This window comes from Manis pentadactyla, chromosome 3 (genome assembly GCF_030020395.1).
Source record: "Manis pentadactyla isolate mManPen7 chromosome 3, mManPen7.hap1, whole genome shotgun sequence".
NCBI lineage: Eukaryota > Metazoa > Chordata > Mammalia > Pholidota > Manidae > Manis > Manis pentadactyla.
In genome coordinates this window covers 114,133,939-114,147,150 of record NC_080021.1, presented here as the reverse complement: position 1 = coordinate 114,147,150, position 13,212 = coordinate 114,133,939, and the positions used below count along the sequence as shown (strand labels likewise).

The window sequence follows — 13,212 nt, the reverse complement described above, 5'->3', positions numbered from 1 at the left end:
GCTTTTCCTTTAAGATCAGGAACAAGACAAGGATGCCCACTCTCCCCACTTCTATTCAGCATAGTACTGGAGGTCCTAGCCATGGCAATCAGACAACACAAAGAAATAAAACACATCCAGATTGGCAAGGAAGAAGTTAAACTGTCCCTGTTTGCAGATAACATGATACTGTACATAAAAAACCCTAAAGAATCCACTCCAAAACTACTAGATCTAATATCTGAATTCAGCAGAGTTACAGTATACATTAATACACAAAAATCTTTTGCATTCTTATACACTGATAAACTAGCAGAAAGAGAAATCAGAAAAACAATTCCATTCTCAATTGCATCAAAAAGAATAAAAAACCTAGGAATAAACCTAATCTAGGAAGTGAAAGATCTATACTCTGAAAACCACAAGACACTCATGAGAGAAATTAAAGAAGATACCAATAAATGGAAACACATTCCATGCTCATGGAAGGGAAGAATTAATATTGTCAAAATGGCCATCCTGTCTAAAACAATCTACAAATTCAATGTAATTCCTATCAAAATACCAACAGCATTCTTCAACAAACTAGAGCAAACAGTTCTAAAATTCATATGGAACCTAAATAGCCAAAGCAATCCTGAGAAGGAAGAATAAAGCTGGGGGGATTATGCTCCCCAACTTCAAGCTCTACTACAAAGCCACAGTAATCAAGACAATTTGGTACTGGCACAAGAACAGACCCATAGACCAATGTGACAGACTAGAGAGTCCAGATATAAACCCAAGCATATATGGTCAATTAATATATGATAAAGGAGCCATGCACATACAATGGAGAAATGACAGCCTCTTCAACAACTGGTGTTGACAAAACTGTACTGCTACATGTAAGAGAATGAAACTGGATTTTTGTCTAACCCCATATACAAAAGTAAACTCAAAATGGAGCAAAGACCTGAATGTAAGTCATGAAACCATAAAACTCTTAGAAAAAAACATAGGCAAAAATCTCTTAAATAAAAAGATGAGCAACTTTTTCCTGAACGCATCTCCTCAGGCAAGGGAAATAAAATAAAAAATGAACAAATGGGAGTACATAATGCTAAAAAGCTTCTGTACAGCAAAGGACACCATCAGCAAAACAAAAAGGCATCCTACCGTATGGGACAATATACTTGTAAAGGACATATCCCAGAAGGGGTTAACATCCATAATGTATAAAGAACTCACACTCAACACCCAAAAAGCAAATAACCCTATTAAAAAATGGGCAGAGGATATGAACAGACACTTCTCCAAAGAAGAAATTCAGATGACCAACAGGCACATGAAAAGATGCTCCACATCATTAATTATCAGGGAAATGCAAATTAAAACTATAAGAAATACCACCTCACACCAGTTAGCATGGCCAACATAGAGAAGACTAGGAACAACAAATGCTGGCAAGGTTGAGGAGAAAGGGGAATTTTCCTACACTGCTGGTCGGAATGTAAAATACTTCAACCATTGTGGAAAGCAGTATGGAGGTTCCTCATAAAACTAAAAATAGAAATAACATTTGACCAATTAATTCCTCTTCTAGGAATTTACCCTAAGAATGCAGGATCCAAGTTTCAAAAAATACATATGCACGCCTATGTTTATCACAGCACTACTTACAACAGCCAAGAAATGGAAGCAACCTAAGTGTCCATCAGTAGATGAATGGTTAAAGAAGATGTGGTACATGTACACAATGGAATATTATTCAGCCATAAGAAGAAAAAAAGTCCTACCATTTGCAACAACATGGATGGAGTTAGAGGGTATTATGCTCAGTGAAATAAGCCAGGCAGAGAAAGACAAGTACCAAACGATTTCACTCATCTGTGGAGTATAAGAACAAAGGAAAAACTGAAGGAACAAAACAGCAGTAGACTCACAGAACTCAAGAATGGACTAACAGTTGCCAAAGGAAAAGGGACTGGGGAGGGTGAGTGGGAAGGAAGGAAGAAGGGGAAGAAGGGGCATTATGATTAGCACACATATCATAGGCGGGCACAGGGAAGGCAGTATACCACAGAGAAGACAAGTAGTGACTCTACAGTATCTTACTATGCTGATGGACAGTGACTGTAATGGGGTATGTGGTGGAGACTTGATAATGGGGAGAATCTACTAACCACAATGTTACTCATGTGATTTTATATTAATGATACCAAAATTTAAAAAAATACATGCAGGAAAAATTAAGAATACCAATGGGAAAATTAACAGCTTACAATTATAGATCACTGTGGAAAGTTTTAACATACTTTTCTCAAAGACAGATCAAGCAGATCAAAGTTTAGTTGAAATTTAGAAAATGTAAGCAACAGAATTATTAAGCTTTACATAATTGATATATGTGTGTGTATATATATATATATATATATATATATACTGCAGAGTCCTATAAGTAAATATAGTAAATACATATTAATTTCCAACACACAGTGAACATCTTCTAAAACTGATCATACACTTGCCCACAAAGCACAACTCAACAAAAAACAATGCAATAAATTTGCAAATGCAGTCAATAGCTAAAGATAGATATGAAACCAATAAAGCCCAAAGTTTTAAAACCCACTTCTAAATAATTCATGGGTTAAAAAGAAATCATATTGAAAATCACCAAATAGAACTGACTGATAATGTAAACCCAACATACTAAAAACAAACAGGACTATTTGCAGGGAAAATTCTGAGCAAACTAGAGCTAATCTTTTTGTTGTTGTTGTTATCATTAATCTACAATTACATAAAGAACATTATGTTTACTAGGCTCTTCCCTACCCCAAGTCCCCCCCATCACAAACCCCATTACAGTCACTGTCCATCAGCATAGTAAGATGTTGTAGAATCACTACTTGTCTTCTCTGTGTTGCACAGCCCTCCTCTTTCCCCACCCCCCACATTATACATGCTAATCATAATACCCCCTTGGAGCTAATCTTTTTGCTACAGCGTATTTCCATCCAAAATGTTGACACTGATAGAAAACTTTATGAAAACATGTTAACTCTTCCATGTACATTAGGAAGACTGCCCTTTGTTTTTTCTTTCCCTGGGTGATTTCAGAAGTCTCAACTGGAGTCCATATGTTGTTCATTTTCTCCTTATTGAGCATTTTTATGGCAATTTTATTGAAATAGCCAGTCCAGTAATGGTCAGACTTTCTGCACTGCCACCCCACTGAGGAATATTTTCTCTATTCTATCAGGTGGCTGTCAGAAGAGTTCCCTACTCCCCACCTGACCATTTCACAAAGAAACATAAACTGTACTAAGTATTGCCAACAAGACCATCTCCTTGTGGGCTCTATCCTTAGCTTTACAACTCTGCACATTGGTAATCTCTTTTTCTTAAAATAGTCTCACACATGAATTTAAAAGTCTATAGAAAAGAGAGACATTAGTTCAAAGCCATGTAACATTTCCCTTCTAGCAGTAACCCAAATGACTTGCTACAAGGCAAGAGGAAGAAAGAAATTAGCATTTCAGTGTCTGCCCTGTACAGAGAGGGCTTTCAGAGAGACTTGACTTGACTTTCCTAATGGGGATGATAATAAACCTAAATAAGTAAGAAGCATAGAATAACTTCAGCATTTGGGTATACACTAAAAAATAATACATTATTATTTTATTTAAAACTGATTTCCTCTTATGGGTATCTGAAAATGCACAAATATTTTTACAGATCATCTCTTATGGCAGAGAGTGATTTCACACATGGTTGCATTAAGGAAAACCCATCTAGTTTCCTTTGACTTCATTCTAAGATCACAAATGTTGGCACTCTTAGCTGAACAAAGGACAGACTTCCTTTAAGCATGTTTCATGATAACAGCTTTCATTTCATTTTGGTTGGCTAGATGTACACTGCCGCTCCAAGACCTCTATTATATAACCTGGGATATCCACATTGTTTTTGACAGAAGAGTAGAACAAAAATAAGTTATGCAGACAAAATTTGAAACACATGATATGGAACTGAAAGGACTTAGTGATGAAAAAATTGTCTGAGTTAGTGGTAATCAAATCTTGAAATAGATTTCTTTTTAAACAAGCAAACAGTTCAAAATATTTGGCTATGCATCACTGTTTTTTCAACTTGAAAAGATTATATTGCTTCATCTCTTGACTATAGTATATTTACAGCTGGACTTTGAAACTGATGTAGTAAACATCAAACTCTTATTCCAATCCTGAGTTACACTCTCCATTAAACAGCCTCTGCAAGACTCTGGCTTCAATATCAGAGAGGCAAGCAAGACTTTGTACACTTGAGGAAAAATAACAAGGTTTTGAAAACCATGGACTGTTGCAATGATGTTCTGCTTTTGTCATTCCAATAGGATTAAGCTGCTTTAACCTTCTAATGCTACAGAGCCAGGTTATATGAAACTCTTATTTAGTATCTATTATTCAATACCTTATAGGCTCTTCACCTATTTGGGGGTCATACATGCTTATGTGCATCTGTAAAACTATGGATCTAAATCCTCAAAACTCTGTCATTTCCGTGGACTCATGGACTCATAAAGTCACTACTGGATGCCAAGAATCCGAACCCTAAAGAATATGAGAATGTAAATTCTGAAGAAAAGAAGTCATTTTCTTTAAACTTTTGGAATACAGGATCCCCTTATTGGACATTGGATGTACATAGGAACCATCCGTTTTAGAGTTGTTTTTTTAAAAAAAAAAAAGATTTGTAAAGATGTTTAAAGAAAATTAAAGCATGTGTAATTGTTAGAAGGATTTAACATTTGCAAACTTTTTATTAAAAATCTTCATGATACAGAATTTTATTGTCGTTAACAACCATTTGATCAATAAATATGAGAGATGCCCTCACAAAAAAAAAAAAAAAAAAAGGACAGACTTCCAATGGTAAAATAAATAAGTAACCGGGATGTAATGTATAGCATAAGGAATATAGTCAAGATATTGTAACAGCTTGGTAGGGTGATAGCTGGAACCTAGAATTATGTATATAAATGTTCTACCACTGTGTTGTACACTTGAAACTAATGTAATGTAATACTGTGCATCAACTACCCTTCAATAAAAAATAATTATTTAAAAAAAAAAAAAACTAAAAAAAAAAAAATCTTCATGAATCTCAAAAATAGAGAACTAGAGTATTTAATTAGGTTCCCTGTTTTATTTTTTGTTCTCTGTTCTCCTAGATAAGAAAATTCTAACTCACAATTATAGGTCATCAGACCTGGCAGAAAATGTTTTATAGCTCTGACAAATGGTTTTGGATATTTGGATTGAGATTATGAAGAAATTTCCAGCTGAGGAAGACTTTCAGCATTCTGTCAAAGACTGAATCAAGGAACATACCACACTCAAAAGATGGACTATTGTATTGTTCAAGTTGGGAGTTAGAGGCAAATGGTTTCTATTCTTTGGTTGCCTTTGACTCTGGAAAGCATTCCCACTTCTCTTACAGCACATGTATATGGTTTTGTAATGCACCCTGATGACATGTGTCATTTTTTTCTTCAAACAATGGAAGAAAATTGAGCATTTGGAGTTCAAAAAGAGTCATACACACAGTTATAGAGCTGTTTGCACCCCAGTTTGACTTTCTTAAGAAATTCTCCTCTCTTCAACATTAAAAATTAAATTATTTTTGGCAGTAGAGTGATAGAATTAGGCTCTTCACAAAACTTACTGGACATGCCACTTTGGCAGTCCACTTGAAATCATGTGAACAGTCTTTACTGGCATTTTTTAAGAGAAACTGAAAGATGTAACATTTCTTATTGAAGTTAAGGCCTTTCCTTTCACTTTAAACATGTGATAAATCTGAGTATCATACATGCTGAGTATCACAGGCAGAGTATCACACAAATATCTAAGCTGGTACCAAAGCTCTGTCCCATTAAAATCAGATGCCCATGCTCCTTCTCCCTTGGCATAGTGCTGTTCGGGAGTGTTGCCTGTGTCTGCATAACCCAAGAGAGCCCACCAGATCCACAGTTAGCCCATGGCAAGGAAGAAAAGGGAAGAGCAGGGTTAGAAACTGCACATATCACGTATATCCTATCCAATAGAGCACCTGGCCACACCTGCCACCAAAAAGGGGCTGGAAAATGTCAGCTTTATTCAGGAAGGCTATGTGCTCAGCTAAAATCATCCAATACCATTTTTAAAAAGAGAAAATGGACACTGACTATAGTTAGTTGGCTCTGTCAGAGTCACCACCCTGGGAATCTGGCATTACTGGGTTTGACTATTAGTTTTAACCTTTTGTTTGCAAGCAACACCCGTTCTGCACACAGAGCTTGTGCTCCATCGGAACTGTTTCTAACTCAACATTTTTTGCTGGTCTCCATCATGAATCATAATCGTTAACTAAACAAAAAATTCTTTGTCTCCAGTAGGGTTCTTCAGTGATAAACAGAATTTTAAAAACCACTGCGCACTTTCTTCTAATACTTTCACAGCATGTATTCTTTGACCAGATTAAGTTTATAAATAATTTAATGTAGTGGTAAAGCAAAATACCTGCAGGCACACATACACAATTAGAGAGTTTTCTGTTAGGTCCAGCTCAAATGGAGAACTTGTTGGTTCTAGTAGCTGCGGCTGCCAAGGAGTGATGCTGGCTCCCAGCACCAGTTGTCAAGAGTCCACTTTTGGGGAACAGACGTCGGGGTATATATTGGTTAGAGATCTTTGGTTGCAAACAATAGAAATTAACTCTGGCTTGCTTAAAGGGTAAAATAAAGGAAATTATCATGATGATATGCAGGCTGCTCACAGGAAAGAGAAAGCAGAAGGACCAGGTCTGAGGAAGGACAAAAATCAAGGCAGGGAGGTCCTGGAGGTCTAATAGAAAGACACTTCAGGATAGCCCGGCCATAGTGAATAAGCCTTTGTCATATGGACCTCAGTCACTGAGCCCTGGATTCAAACTCCTAGGAGAAGACTGAAACTTGGTGTTATGGAAAAATTGTCCTTCACCCCATTCATATGTCAGTGTCTTAATCCCTAGTACCTCAGAATGTGACCGTATTTGGAGATAGGGTCTTTAAAGAGGTAATTAAGTTTAAATGAAGTCATTGGAATGGACCTGAATCTGACATGACTGGTGTCTTTATAGGTCGAGGAAATTTAGACACAGACACCTGCAGAGGGAGAATGCCACTTGAGCATCCACAGGCTGAGGAGCATGGCCTCAGAAGAAACCCAATCCTGCCAACATCTGGATCTTGGACTCTCAGCCTCCAGAGCTATGAGAAAGTAAGTTTCCACTGTTAAAGCCACCCAGCCTATGGTGCTTTGTGATGGGATCCCTAGCAGACTAACTCATTTGGCTTATATTTTTCTTAAGACTATATACCATGAAACAGAGGTAGTTTTCCAAAAGACCAGGGAAAGAAGGGGAAAAAATGTCCAAGACAGGAAACATAATACATATCTCCAAACAGTTTAAGGCTCTTCATTTGGAGAAGAGATCATATTTATTCTGTGTAACTCCACAAAAGAAAATTAGTGTCACTGGAAGTTCTGATAAATATATAAAGATGTGCCCAATATAATAACATAGAATTGGGGGAGCAGCCAAGATGGCGGCATGAGTAGGGCAGCGGAAATCTCCTCCCAAAATCATATATATTTTTGAAAATACAACAAATACAACTATTCCTAAATGAGAGACCAGTGGATACAGTACAGCAGTCAGACTACATCTACATCCACAAGAACTCAGCACAAGAAGGGGGAAAGTTACAAGCCACGGCCCAGCGGGACCCAAGCGCTCCCCACACCCCAGCTCCCTGGCAAGAGGAAAGGAGTTGGAGCAGGGATGGGGTGGAATTCCAGGACTGCTAAATACCGAGCCCTAGTCATCCGCACCAGGAGTGTGCAGACACACATTGCATGGTGTGCTGGATATTAGAGAGACAGAAAAGTAAAAGCTGTGAGCGGGTCCCCACAGCTGGCTCCCCTGGGAGGACAAAAGAAAAGCAAGAGCTTTTTGAAAGTCTTAAAGGGACAGGGCCCTCACAGCTGGACGGAAGCATCCCAGCACACTCAACCCAACAGGCTGGGAATACTGAGGAACTTTGGGCACCCCAGCCCCCTGGGTGGCAATGCACACCTGAAGCCCCTCACGGTGATAGGCAGACTGCCAGTCGTTCCCTGGGCTGGCGTGGCCCCAACACCACAGCTGAGCAGCCAGAGAGCAGCGTGTGCGTCTGTGGTGGCAGAACACCTGGAGAATGGCTGCATGCACCCGTGGCGGCAGAGCAGCCAGAGAGCGGCTGCGCATGCCCATGGTGGTGGAACAAACAGGGAGTGGCAGCACGCACTCACAGAGGCAGAGCAGCTGGAGAGTGGCCGCACCCACAGCAACCACCCAGAATCTCCTCCCAGCGCACAGCCACCCAGGCCAGACCCAGAAGCCACCACCAGCACTCACAGACAGAGGAAGCCAGGACAGGGCACCGAGGGTCGCCGTTCTCACAGGAGAGCACACCCAGCACGCCTGCCCCTCTCCGCCAGGCTCTGGGCTGCCCAGACGGCTGCCCCACCCATGGCAGCTCAGGAAATAAAACCAGAAGCTGCTCCCAGGAGGGCAAGGCAACCAGCAAGCAGGAAGGGACTTTGTTCTCCAAGCTAACACATGCGCCAACTGCCCACAACTACCTCTATAGCTGTGAAAAGGCAGAAGAATCTGATCCAGTTGAGAATCACCCAGACAACCCCTGAGAGGGAGCCTGGGGAGATAGATTTAACCAATCTTTCTGAAAAAGAATTCAAAATAAAGGTCATAACCATGCTGATGGACCTGCAGAGAAATATGCAAGAGCTAAAGGATCAAGTTGGGAGGAAGAATACAGAAATAAAACAATCTCTGGAAGGACTTAAGAGCAGACTGGAGAGGTACAAGAGGCAGTTAATGGAATAGAAATCAGAGAACAGGAACACAGAGAAGTTGAAGCAGAGAGAGATAAAAGGATCTCCAGGAATGAAAGAATATAAAGAGAACTGTGTAACCAATCCAAACGGAACAATATTCGCATTATAGGAGTACCAGAAGAAGAAGAGAGAGAAAAAGGGATAGAAAGTGTCTTTAAAGAAATAATTGCTGAAAACTTCCCCAAACTGGGGGAGGAAATAGTCTCTCAGACCATGGAAGCCCACAGAACTTCCAACACAAGGGACCCAAGGAGGACAACACCAAGACATATAATAATTAAAATTGCAAAGATCAAAGACGAGGACAGAGTATTAAAGGCAGCCAGAGAGAGAAAAAAGGTCACCTACAAAGGAAAACCCATCAGGCTATCATCAGACTTCTCAACAGAAACCTTACAGGCCAGAAGAGAATGGCATGATATATTTAATGCAATGAAACAGAAGGGCCTTTAACCAAGAATACTGTATCCAGCAGGATTATCATTTAAATATGAAGGAGGGGTTAAACAATTCCCAGACAAGCAAAAGTTGAGGGAATTTGCCTCCCACAAACCACCTCTACCAGATATTTTAAAGGGACTGCTCTAGATGGAAGCACTCCTAAGGCCAAATAGATGTCACCAGAGAAAATAAAATCACAACAAAGAAAGCAGACCAACCAAATACTAACTAAAGGCAAAAAATAAAATCAATTACTCACAAAAGCAGTCAAAGAAAACACAAAAGAGTACAGAATAAAACTAACATATAAAGAATGGAGGAGGAGGAATAAGAAGGGAGAGAAATAAAGAATCATCAGACTGTGTTTATAATAGCTTAATAAGAGAGTTAAGTTAGACAGTTAGATAGTAAAGAAGCTAACCTTAAACCTTTGGTAACCACGAATCTAAAGCCTGCAATGGCAATAAGTACATATCTTTCAATAATCACCCTAAATGTAAATGGACTGAATGCACCAGTCAAAAGACACAGAGTTACAGAATGGATAAAAAAGAAAGACCCATCTATATGCTGCTTACAAAAGACGCAACTCAAACCCAAAGACATACACAGATTAAAAGTCAAGGGATGGAAAAAGATATTTCAGGCAAACAATAGGGAGAAAAAAGCAGGTGTTGCAGTACTTGTATCAGATAAAATAGACTTCAAAACAAAGAAAGTAACAAGAGATAAAGAAGGACATTACAAAATGATAAAGGGGGTCAGTCCAACAGGAGGATATAACCATTATAAATATATATGCACCCAATACAGGAGCACCAACATAGGTGAAACAAATACTAACAGAATTAAAGGAGGAAATAGAATGCAATGTATTCGTTCTAGGAGACTTCAACACACCACTCACTCCAAAGGACAGATCCACCAGACAGAAAATAAGTAAGGACACAGAGGCACTGAACAACACACTAGAACAACAGATGGTCTTAAAAGACATCTACAGAACTCTACACCCAAAAGCAGCAGGATACACATTCTTCTCAAGTGTACATGGAACATTTTCCAGAAGAGACCACATACTAGGCCACAAAAAGAGCCTCAGTAAATTCAAAAAGATTGAAATTCTAATAACATAGAACCAATTGCTTTGTAATGTAATAGTAATGAAAACAACTATTATCACTTTATATTGAGTCTATTACGTGCCAAGAACTGTGGGGGATAATCTCCCACATCATGTTATTTAATACATTTAATGATGAAATTGAAATTAGTAAGTGATAAAACTGGATTTTGAACCCAGGCCTATGTGAATTTGAAGTTAGAATCTTTATCCTGGTAAAGTAACACTACCATTGAACATTTTCAAACAGCAGCTCAACCTGCTGTGGAGGCAGAAATCAGAATCGTCATTTTTCCAGACCCATCATCTTTGTTTTGCCTCTTGATTTCTGGAGGCCCTGGACTTCTGTTCGTTTCTGCTCATGTTAGTACATTTTAGGGAGAAACTGAACCCAGGATGCTTACAGAGCAGAGCCTTGGGAGGTTAAGAGATACTAAACTCTGAGTTGCACTGAATAAGACAAGTAGAAACTGTTAGATTGACACCAATGCTGGGAATGTTCACAAGATACATAACTCCTACCTGTTTTAGGAGAAAAAGCCTTTCAGTCAGTGTTGATGTTTCATATGTCTTACAACCATCTGTTCTTCACCTGTAACCATGGAAGTGACCTAGTGCTAAATTTTTGTAAGAAATCTGTTTTTCAAGGTCAGACTAGAATGTTTATAACTATCTCTGATACTATCATTCCCCTTAGGGGAGTCTCTGCCAGCCTAGGCTGTGCACTAGAAACCTGGGAAGCACAGTTAAACAATCTATCAGCCAGGGATTCATTTCTAGAGATGGTAATTATATTGGTCTGGGGTGGGGCCTGGTTAAGGGTGTTTTTGGAACTCTCCCCCACTGCTTTTCCTATGCAACCAGGATTGAGAACCATCACCTAAGAACTATCCCATCTAACTGCACTTCAAACTAACAATGAAACTCCATTTTTCTATAAGAAACCTACCTGAATTTTTTTTTTAAGTCAGACAAGTATAAAACTCTGTCTCTGGCTTTCATCCTTCCTAACAAAAGATCTAATGGTATTAATAAATCCATCTTGCCAAACAATGTGGCATGAAACCTTTTCTTGTTCATTATCAATGGTTCAGGAGGTTCCTGATATAGTGGCAAAATTTGAATGTCTATACTTTTTTGTTCCAGATTATTATACTTCCATATAACAGCATAACAAGCAGCCACAAACTCTCAACGGCAGAGAGTATTAAGTGCTTCCTGTGCATGCATCTGGTGTCACTTGAGAATTGACTTGGTGGTTCTGCTGATCTTGGGTGGACTATTTCACTTAATGGGGCAGCTGGCCTTTGTCTGATCCAGGCACCTAGACATGCGTGGGGTGCTGTGGCTCAGCCCACATTTCTCCCATCCTCTGGAAAACTAGCCCCAAGATATTCTTATGGTGTTGGCAGAGATGGCAGAGAGCAAGCCACAGATTCCCTTTTCACGGAATTGTTTGTGTCAGGTCAGCTAATATCCCATTAGCCAAAGTTACCTGGCTAAGCCCAGTGTTAAAAGACAAGCAGGCACTCCACCCACTTGAGAAGGCAAAAGGTGTGAACACATGCAGGGAGAAATAATGGAACTCATCATCATAATTCTATAATTGTTAGAAAACAAATCCAAAAATATCAAGCCTTAAATGCAGTACAGGAACTCAAGAAAGATGATACAGTAAAATAAAATGTTGGAAAGACAGAATTTTTAGTGAGAAATGTAAGACTGTCAGCTTTCAATCTGCTAACTACCAGAGAAAATGAAGGAACTGGCTCCTGCTTTCTGCTACCTCTCTTCTATCTAATATTTATGATTGTTAATCCCTACAGAATATAAATAAATTATAATATACTCAAGGGAAGTTGAAGAAAAAAGTATGTCCTTGTGAATACATTTCAAACTAAGCAACTAAATTCTATCATAATTTGCAGTGAAGTCACCAAAATTATCAGGAAATAAATATGTATTTGAGTTAACTACTAAGAAATACATTAACTGGGTACAACAAGCTATATTCTTAAATCTCTTAAAAAATTTTAAGTCAACTTTGAGATGCTATTCTATCAAATTTCATATTGTTTACCTGATTTTAAGCAATAACACAGATGTCTGGCAAAACATTATTAAATTAAGACATCTTCCTAATGGCTCTATACATAGTTCCCTTGGTTTTCTCAATTTCTATTATGTGCTCCTTTAAATTATTTCATTTGTATACAAATAAAAGAGGTTCTTAGACCTTTTATCATCCCAAAATTTGACCTGGCTCTTGATCTGGGTCACCAGATTTAATTTTTTAAACTTTACAAAAATACTTTGAAATGACTGCCTCATATTTAGTGAAATTATCACACTATTTAAAAGATTTGGAGTACAGAAGATGAGTTTCTGTGTAAATACTAAAATTGTTTTCTCTGTGGATCAGATTAATTGCAGAAACAAAGGAAGAACTTATTACTAACCACCTCCACATAGGACACACAAAAATAGAAATCTGGGGTGGAATTTTAAAACTTGGCAAAGCTAAGATAATAAGAAATCATAAAGCATGCATGTTTTTTTAAATGTTTATCTATCTTTTTTTCCACCTTAAGGAGGACTTTACCATGAATATGTGTACCTACGTGGCATTGGAACATCGGTGTATTTTGTAGACAAGAACATTTTTGTACCTGAAGGAGACTTAGAGGTTACCTTATTTAGCCC

The 13,212-nt window shown here is 38.5% G+C and overlaps 1 long non-coding RNA gene across 5 annotated transcripts in view; it reads right to left on the bottom strand.

The window, feature by feature from the left end:
• Window positions 1-13,212, bottom strand: part of LOC130682932 (uncharacterized) — a 109,260-nt gene that overhangs the window by 66,254 nt on the left and 29,794 nt on the right. The window contains exon 3 of one of the 5 annotated variants that reach the window (XR_008996392.1): window positions 11,032-11,101. The exons of the other annotated variants lie outside the window; for them this stretch is intronic. This is a non-coding gene — a long non-coding RNA (uncharacterized LOC130682932). The remainder of the gene's footprint in view (window positions 1-11,031; window positions 11,102-13,212) is intronic. 5 annotated transcript variants of the gene reach the window in all.